Source organism: Chelonoidis abingdonii, chromosome 10 (assembly GCF_003597395.2).
Source record: "Chelonoidis abingdonii isolate Lonesome George chromosome 10, CheloAbing_2.0, whole genome shotgun sequence".
In the NCBI taxonomy this organism is placed as follows: domain Eukaryota; kingdom Metazoa; phylum Chordata; order Testudines; family Testudinidae; genus Chelonoidis; species Chelonoidis abingdonii.
The window spans coordinates 9796207-9804779 of NC_133778.1; the positions used below are offsets into that span (position 1 = coordinate 9796207).

At 52.3% G+C, this 8573-nt stretch overlaps 1 long non-coding RNA gene across 1 annotated transcript in view; it reads right to left on the minus strand.

Moving 5' to 3' along the window:
• Positions 1–8573, minus strand: part of LOC142047387 (uncharacterized) — a 135262-nt gene that overhangs the window by 30083 nt on the left and 96606 nt on the right. The gene's annotated exons all lie outside the window — the stretch shown is intronic.

Below are 8573 nucleotides of genomic sequence, written 5' to 3' on the forward strand. Positions count from 1 at the left end.
GGTTATGGTTAGGGGCTTAGGATTAGGGTCAGGGGTTGGGGTCAGGGGGAGCGTGAGGGGTTAGGGGTTAGGGTTAGGGGTTAGGGGTAGGGGTCAGGGTTAGGGTTAGGGGTTGGGTCAGGGTGAGGGTGAGGGTCAGGGGTTGGGTTAGGGTCAGGGGTGAGGGTGAGGGGTTAGGGTTTAGGGGTTAGGGTTTAGGGTTAGGGTCAGGGGTCAAGGATTAGGGTTGGATTAGGGGTCAAGGTCTAGGGTCTAGGGTTAGGGTCAGGGTTTTAGGGTTTTGGGTTTAGGGTTAGGGGTGAGGGTTGAGGGTTAGGGCGAAGGCGAGGGAGAGGGTTAGGGGTTGGGGTTGAGGGTTAAGGGTTAAGGTTTAGGGTTAAGGGGTTAGAGTTAGGTTTAGGGGTTAGGGGTAGGGTTAGGGGTTTGGGTCAGGGTGAGGGTGAGGGGTTAGGGGCCAGGGCCAGGGCCAGAGCCAGGGCCAGGGTTAGGGTTAGGGTTGGGGTAGGGGTAGAGGTAGGTTTAGGGTTAGGGTATGGGTTAGGGTTTAGGGGTAGGGGTAGGGGTGGTGTTAGGGGTTAGGGTTAGGGTTGTTAGGGTTAGGGTTAGGGTTGTTAGGGTTTGGGTTGCGTGTAGAGTTTAGGGATTAGGGGTTAGGGTGAGGGGTCGGGGTCAGGGGTCAGTGGTAGGGTTTAGGGTTAGGGTGGGGGCGAGGGTGAGGGTCAGAGGTTAGGGGTTAGGGTTTAGGGTTGGGGTTGGGGTGAGGGTTAGGGTTGGGTTATGGTTAGGGGTTAGGGTTAGGGTCACAGTGAGGGTGAGGGTTAGGGGTTAGGTGTAGCGGTTAGGGGTTATGGGTTATGGGTTATGGGTTAGGGTTGGGGTTGGGGTTGGGGGTTAGGGTTTACGGTTAGGGTTAGGGGGGTTAGGGTTAGGGTTTAGGGTTAGGGTTTAAGGTTAGGGGTTAGGCGTCAGGGTCGGAGTTGGGGTCAGGGTTAGGGGTTTGGGGATGGGTCAGGGGTTTGGTTAGGGTCAGGGGTGAGGGTGAGGGTTTAGGGTTCAGGGTTTAGGGTTGGGGTTTAGGGTTCGGGTTAGGGTTTTGGGGTTAGGGTTACGGTTAGGTTAGGGTTTAGGGTTAGGGGTCAGGGTCTAGGGTTTAGGGTTAGGGTTAGGGCAAGTGTGGGAGCGAGGGTTAGGGGTTGGGGTTTGGGTTGTGGTTGGGGTTAAGAATTAAGAGTTAGGGTTTAGGGTTAGAGTTAGGGTTAGGGGGTTAAAGTTAGGGTTAGGGGCGTCAGGGTTCAGGTTATGGGGTTAGGGTCAGGGTGAGAGTGAGGGTTAGGGTTAGCAGGGTTAGGGTAGGGTTTTAGGAGATAGGGTTAGGGTTTATGGAGTAAGGTTGGGGTTAGGGGTTTAGGTTGTAAGGGTTGGGGTTAGGGGTTAGAGTTTAGGGTTGGGGGTAGGGGTTAGGGTTAGGGGTCAGGGTTAGGGTTAGGGTGTAGGGGTTAATTAGTGTTGGGGGGATGGGTTAGGGTTAAGTGGTGAGGTGAGGGTCGGTGTCAGGGGGTAGGTTTAGGTGAGGGTTGAGGGTGAAGGTCAGAGTTTAGGGTTAGGATTAGGTTTAGGGGGTAGGGTGTTAGGGTTGGGGTTAGGTTATGGGTTAGGGTGAGTTAGGGTTCTTGGGTTAGGGTGATTAGGCTTAGGGTTTAGGGTAGGGTCAGGGTGAAGGGTTTAGGCTTTAGGGATAGGGATAGGGTAGGATTTAGGGTTTTGGGTATAGGTTAGGGGAATTATGGTTCGGGATAAAGTTTAGGGTTAGGGTAGGGTTAGGGTTGGGTTGGGTTTGGGGTTAGGGTAGGTTAGGGTTAGCATTAGGGTTGGTTAGGGGTTATCCAGTGGGTTGAGGGGTCGGGGACAGGGTTTAGGTGAGGGTGGGGTCGGTGTTAGGCGTTAAGAGTTTAGGCATTTAGGTTTAGGGGTTAGGTTGAAGGTGAGGGTATAGGATTTGGGGGTCAGGGTTAGGTGGGTTAGGGTTAGGTTTTAGGTTCAGTCGGTCAGGTCAGGCGTTGAGGGCTGTTCGGCGTTTAGGTTTAGGCGTTAAGATAGGGTAGCGGGTTAGGGGATTAGGGCGTTAGTTGTTAGGGTTAGGGAGGGTTAGGTTAGGTGTAGGTGAGGGGGTTAGGGCTAGGGTTAGGTTGGATTAGGGTTTTAGGGTTAGGGTGTTACGGTTAGGTTTGGATTAGGGTTAGGTTAGCGGTGATAGTTAGGATTAGGCTTCGGGGTTAGCGGTATTAGCGGTTAGATTAGGCGTTAAGGGGTTAGGGTTTAGGGGTAGGGTTAGGTGGTAGTTAGGGCAGGTAGGTTAGGGGTTAAGGGGTTAGGGTTAGGTAGGGACCAGGGTTAGGGGAGGCCAGGTTGGGGTAGCGGCTAGGGTTAGGTTTTGGAGTTGAGGTAGGGTAAGGGTGTGTTAGGGCTTGTTTAAGGTTTTTAGGAGGGGTTAGGCGTTAGGGCAGTGGGCGGTTAAGGTTAGGTAGCGTTCGGGTTAGGGGAGGGTTAGGGTTTTTAGGGTTGGGTTTAGGGATTGGGTTAGGGTTTAGGGTTATGGTAGTTTTTGAGGGTTAGGGTTATGGGTTAAGAGTTAGTGGTTTAGGGTATGGTTAGTGTTTGGTGTTAGAGGTTAGATGGGGGTGGAATAGGGGTTAGCAGTTAAGCGTGAGGGTGAAGGGGTTAGGGGATAGGGGTTAGCATCAGGGTCAGGTGGTCAGGGGTTACGGGGTCAGGTCAGCGATGAGGGAGTAGGTTAGGGGTGAGGGTTTAAGGGTATAGGGTTAGGGTTAGAGTGAGATAGGGTGAGGTGGGGGGTTGGGGTTGGGTTAGGGTTTGGCGTTAGGGTTAGGGTTGTTAGGGTTAGGTTTAGGGTTTAAGGTTTAGGAGATAGCGTTGAGGGTGATTCAGGTTAGGGTAGGATATGTTAGGTTAGGGTTGGATTAGGGTTAGGTTGGGGGTTGGAGTAGGGGTTAGGGTGGTTCAGGGTGAGGTTATAGGTTGGATAGTGTTAGGGTAGGTTTAGGGGTTAGGTTAGGGTGTTAGGGTTTAGGGATTAGGGTATTAGGGGTTGGTTTTTAAAGTTAATTAGGTTAGGTTAGGGTAGGGTTAGGGTTAAGGGTTAGTTTAGGGTTAGGGTTGTGAGGTTTAGGGTTAGGGGTTAGGGTTAGGGTTTGGATTGCGGTTTAGGAGGAGTTAGGTTTTAGGGTTTAGGTTTAGGGTCAGGGGGGGCTCGGGAGTCGGCGGTCAGGGTTAAGGTAGGGTTAGGTTAGGGTCAGGTTGGGTTAGGGATGGGAGTTAGGGTTGGTCGGGTTAAGTTCAAGGTAGGGTTTGAGGGTGGGGGGGGTTAGGTGTGGAGGGTTAGGGTTGAGGGTGTGAGCGTGGTGGTTTAGTGGTTTAGGCGTTTTAGGGGTTAGGGTTTACAGGGTGATGTTAGGTTTAGGTTAGAGGTTAGGGTTTAGGGGTTAGGGGTAGGGTTGGGATTTTGAGTGTGTGGTTAGGTTAGGGTTAGGGTTAGGTTAGGGGTTAGGGTTAGGCGTTAGAGGTGAGGGGGTCTTAGGGTTAGGTTAGGTTAGGTTGGGGTTCGGGTTGGGTTAGTTTAGGTTTGGGGTTGGGTTGGGGTTAGGGTTAGGGGTAGGGGCTTAGTGTTAGGGGTTAGGGTTAGGGTTTAGGGTTAGGGTAGGGTTAGGGTTTAGGTTTAGGGTTGGGGTAGTTAGGGTTAATTGGGAGGCGTCAGGTTAGGGTTAGGGGTTCCAGGTCAGGGTAGGTTAGGGTTTGGGGTTGAGGGTTAGGTTGGTTTAGGGTTAGGGGTTAGGGATTGGGTTGGGTTGGGTTGGGGTGAGGGGTAGGGTTAGGGGTAGGGTTGAGGGTTTAGGGGGGTTAGAGTTAAGGTTTGAGGGTTAGGGTTAGGGTGGGTTAGGTTAGTGCGGTAGTGGTAGGGTTAGGGCTAGGGTGAGGTTTACGGTTGGGCGTTGGTGTTTGAGTGTTAGGGTTAGATTAGCGCGTTTAGGGGTAAGGGGGTTTAAGGGTAGGAGTTAAAGTTAGGTGGTTAGGTAGGTTAGGGTTGGTTAAGTTTAGCGGTCAAGGGTGTAGGGTTAGGGGCTAGGTTAGGGAGGGCCAGGGATTAGGGGTTAGGTAGGGGTAGGTGTAGGGGTCTAGGTTAGGTGGTTAGGAGTTAGGGTAGGGGTTAGGTTTAGGGTTAGGCGTTGACGAGGGTTAGGGTTGGGGATGGGGTTAGGGTTGAGGTTAACGTTAAGGGTTAGGGTGAGGGGGTTAGAGTAGAGTAGTGGTTAAGGTCAGGTTAGGGGTTGGGTCAGGGTGAGGGGTGAGGATGTTAGAGGTTAGGGTCAGGGCGGGGCCAAGGCATTAGGGTTAGGCGCAGGGTTAGGGGTAGATGATAGAAGTAGGATTTAGGTTTAGGCGTTAGTGTAGGGCTAGAGTTAGAGTTTTAGGGGTTGAGGTCTTAGGGGTAGTGGTTGGAGTTTCGGTTAGGGTTAGGGTTAGGGTTAGGGCCTTAGGGATTAGGCGTAGGGTAGTAGGTTAGGTTAGGGTTAGGGTTGGGGTGGGGTTGGGGTTTGGGGTTAGGCGTTAGGGTCTTGGCGGTTAGAGGTTGGTTAGGGTTAGGTTTCAGGTTGGAGTGGGGGTTTAGGTTTAGGAGTTAGGGTTTAGGGTTGGGTCAGGGTCGGTAAGTCGGGGTCAGTTAGGGGTGTAGGGGTTGGGTTGGGTCAGGTTAGGGTTAGGTGATAGGGGTTAGGGTTAGGTCGGGTTAGGGTCAAGGGGTTAGGGTCTTGAGGTGTGGGTGCGGGTTAGGGTTAGGGTAGGTTGAGGAGTGAGTTCTGGGTTAGTGAGTTAGGGTTTTAGGGGGTTGGGTACAGGGTTCATGGTTAGCGGGTTTAGGGTTAGAGGTTTAGGAGTTAGGGGTTAGAAGGTAGTGTTGGGGTTTGGGTTGAGGGTTAGAGTTGGAGTTAGGGTTAGCGGTTAGGTGGTAGGGTTAGGTAGGGATAGAGTTAGGGGTTAGGGTTTGGGTTAGGGTAGGGTTGGGTTGGGTTTAGGGTTAGGTTTAGGAGTTAGGGTTGGGGTTACGGTTGGGTAGGGTTAGGGTAGGGTTATGGGTTAGGTTATTGGGTTTCGGTTGGGTTAGGTTTTAGGGTTTGGGTTGGGCGTTGGGTTAGCGGTTAGGGGTGGGTTAGTGTTAGGGTTAGGTTTAGGTTTTAGGGTTAGTGGTTAGGGTTATCGTTCAGGGTTGGGTTAGGGTTTGGCAAGTTTAAATGAAGGTCAGAGTTGGGTTAGCGTCCAGGTCAGGGTTAGGGTTGGCGAGTTTGGTTTGGGTTTGGGTAGGGTTAGGGTTAGGGCTGGGGTTGGTGGTTGGGTAGTTGGGAGTTAGGAGAGGGTTAAGGTTAGGTTATGGATTAGGGTTAGGGTTAAATTGAGGGTCAGATTTAGGTTAGGGTCCTGTAGTTCAGGGGTCAGGGTCAGGTCAGGGTTAGGGTTTAGCGGTTGGTTTAGGGTTAGGGGTTAGGGGTTAGGGTTCGGGTTAGGGTTCGGAGTTAGGGTTCGGGTTTCGGGTTGGGTATGGGTTAGGTTAGGGTTCGGGGTCGGTTAGGGTTCGGGGTAGGGTTCGGTTCGGGTTCGGGTTAGGCGTATCGGGTTTAGGCGTTCGGGTTCGGGTTCGGGTGGGGGTTAGGGTTAGGGTTCGGGTTCGGGGCGTTTCGGGTTAGGTTCGGGTTGGGTTCGGGTTCGGGTTCGCTTTAGGGTTTGGGTTAGCGGTTCGGGTTCGGTTAGGGTTGGGTTAGGCTTAGGTTTAGCGGTTAGGGGTCAGGGTCTATGTTAGTTAGGTTAGGCAAGTGGGGAGCGAGGGTTAGGGTTGGGTTTTGGTTGTGTTGTGGTTAAGATTAAGAGTTAGGTTTAGGGTTAGAGTTAGGGTTAGTGGCTGTAAGTCTGGTTAGGCGAGTCAGGGTAGGTTAGGGTAGGGTCAGGGTGAGAGTGAGGGTTTAGGGTTAGGGCCAGGGTTAGGCGGAGGTTTAGGGTAGGTTAGGGTTTAGGGAGTAGTTGGGTTAGGGGTTAGGCGTTGTAGGGTTGGTGTTAGGGCTGTTAGGAAGGTGCTTAGGGTTGGGAGGTAGGGGCTTAGGGTTAGGGGTCAGGGGTTAGGGTTAGGGTTAGGTTAATTAGTGTGGGGAGGGTTAGGGGTTAAGTTAAGGTGTGAGGTGATGGGCTCGGGGTCAGGGGTAGGTTCTGGGTAGGGTGAGCGGTGAAGGTCAGAGTTTTAGGGTTAGGAGTTAGGGTTTATGGGTAGGGGTTAGCGTGGGGTTAGGCTTTAGGGTTTGGGTGAAGGTAGGATTTTGGGCGTTAGGGTTGAGTTAGGCGTTAGGTTTCAGGCGTTACGGGCAGGGTGAGGGGTTATGGTGTAGGGAGAGGGATAGGGTTAGGAATTTAGGTTTTGGGTTAGGGATTAGGGGATTATGGTTCGGGATAAGTAGGGTTAGGGTTGAGGTTAGGGGTGGGTTGGCGTTGGCCGTTGGGGTAGGGTTAGGGGTTAGCATTAGGGTTTGGGTTAGGGTTTCATCAGTGATGGTTGAGGGTCGGGACAGTGTTTAGGGTGAGGTGTGAGGGTCAGTGTTAGGGTTAGAGTTTAGGTTAGGTTTAGGTTGGTGAAAGTGAGGTTAAGGTTTTTGGGGTTCAGGTTAGGCGTGGGGTTAGGGTTAGGTGTTAGGGTCAGGGTCAGGGTCAGGGGTGAGGGGCTTCGGCGTTAGGTTTGGGTTAAGGATGGGCGTAGCGGTAGCCGGTTTAGGTTTCGGGTGTAAGGGTTTAGGGTTAGGGGGTTAGGTTAGGGTTTAGTTTAGGGTTAGTGGTAGGAGTTAGGTTAGGGTTAGGGTTTAGGGCTTAGGTGTACGCGTTAGGTTGGATTAAGGGTTAGGGGTTTACGGTGTTAGGGTTAGGATTAGGCTTCGGGCGGTAGCGGTTGGAGTTAAGATTAGGGTTAAAGGGTTAGGGTTTATGGGGTTAGGGGTTAGGGCTACCTAGGGTTAGGGCAGGTAGGGGGTTAGGGCGTTAGGGGTTAGGTTAGTTAGGGAGGGTTAGGCGAGGGCCAGTTGGCGGTAGGGCTAGGTTTAGGGGTTTGGGTGTTAAGGTTAGCGGTAAGGGGTTAGTGTTAGGCCTTTGCGTTTAAGGTTTAGGCGTTAGGGGTTAGTCTCTGGTGGCACGGTTAGGCGTTAGGGTTAGGCGTTTTAGGTTTGGGGAGAGTTAGGGTTAGGTTGGTTAGGTTGGGGTTAGCGGTGCAGGTATGGTTTAGGTTAGGGTGTAGGGTTAGGGTTAAGAGTTAGGGTTAGTTGTGGTTAGTGTGTGTTTAAGGCGTTAGAGAAGTGTTAGCATACGGGTGGGTGAGCGGTTAGGGATAGGGTTAGCTCAGGGTCAGTGCGTCAGGGGTTAGGGTCAGTGTCCAGGTGAGGGTATGGTTAGGGCGTTAGGGTTAAGGGTTAGGGTTGAGGGTATAGAGTGAGAATGAGGCGTGAGGTGAATGGGGGTTGGGGTTGGGTTAGGGCATGGGTTGGGGTTGTGGGACGTTAGGCGTCTTAGGTTGTAGCGTTAGGTTTTTAGGCGTTAAGGATTAGGAGTAGGTGAGGGTGAGTGTCAGGGGATAGGGTAGGTTATGGTTAGGTTAGTTTATTGAGGTTAGGTTGGGGTTGAGGTTAGGGGTTAGGTAGGGTCAGGGGAGGGTTTTAGTTAGGCATAGTGTTTAGGGTTAGGTTTTAGGGTTAGGTTAGACTGGGTTTAGCGTTTAGGTGATTAGGGGTTTGGGTTTAAAGTTAGGGTTAGGGTTAGCGGGTAGGGTTGGGGCTTAGGTTAGGGTTTTAGGGTTAGGGCGTTGGAGGTTAGGTTACGTTAGGGGTTAGGGTTGGAGTGGGGTAGGTTTAGGAGTTGGTTTAGGGTTTAGGGTTAGGGGTCAGGGTCGGGTCGGGGTCCAGGGTTAGGGTTAGGGTTAGGGTTTAGCGGTCAGCGGTTAGGTTAGGTTGGGGTAGGGTTAGGGTCGGAGTAGCGGTGCAAGGGTTAGGAGTTGAGGGTTGTGGGTGGGGTTAGGTTGGTTAGGGTGAGGGGTGAGCGTGCGGCGTTAGTGGATTTAGGGTTTTAGGGGTTTAGGGGTACAGGGGTTATGGTTAGGGGTTTAGGGTTAGAGGTCTGGGTTAGGGGTTAGGCGTAGGGTTGGGTTGGGTTTAGGGTTAGGGTTAGGAGTTAGGCAGGTAGGGTTAGTGGTTAGGGTAGGGTTAGGGTAGGGTTAGAGGTTAGGGTTAGCGGTTTGGGCGACTGGCTAGTTCGGTGGTGTTAGGTTTGGTCTGGCGGTGGGGTTGGGGTTAGGGGTTAGGGTAGGGTTAAGTGTTAGGGTTAGTTAGGGTTTAGGGTTAGGGGTTAGGGTTAGGGTTAGGGTTAGGTTGGGTTAGGGTTAGGGTTAATGAGGGTCAGTAGGCTGAGGTCAGGGTCAGTTAGTTAGGGTTTGGGGTTAGGGTTGGGTTTGGTTTTAGGTTAGGGGTTAATCTCTCTCATTT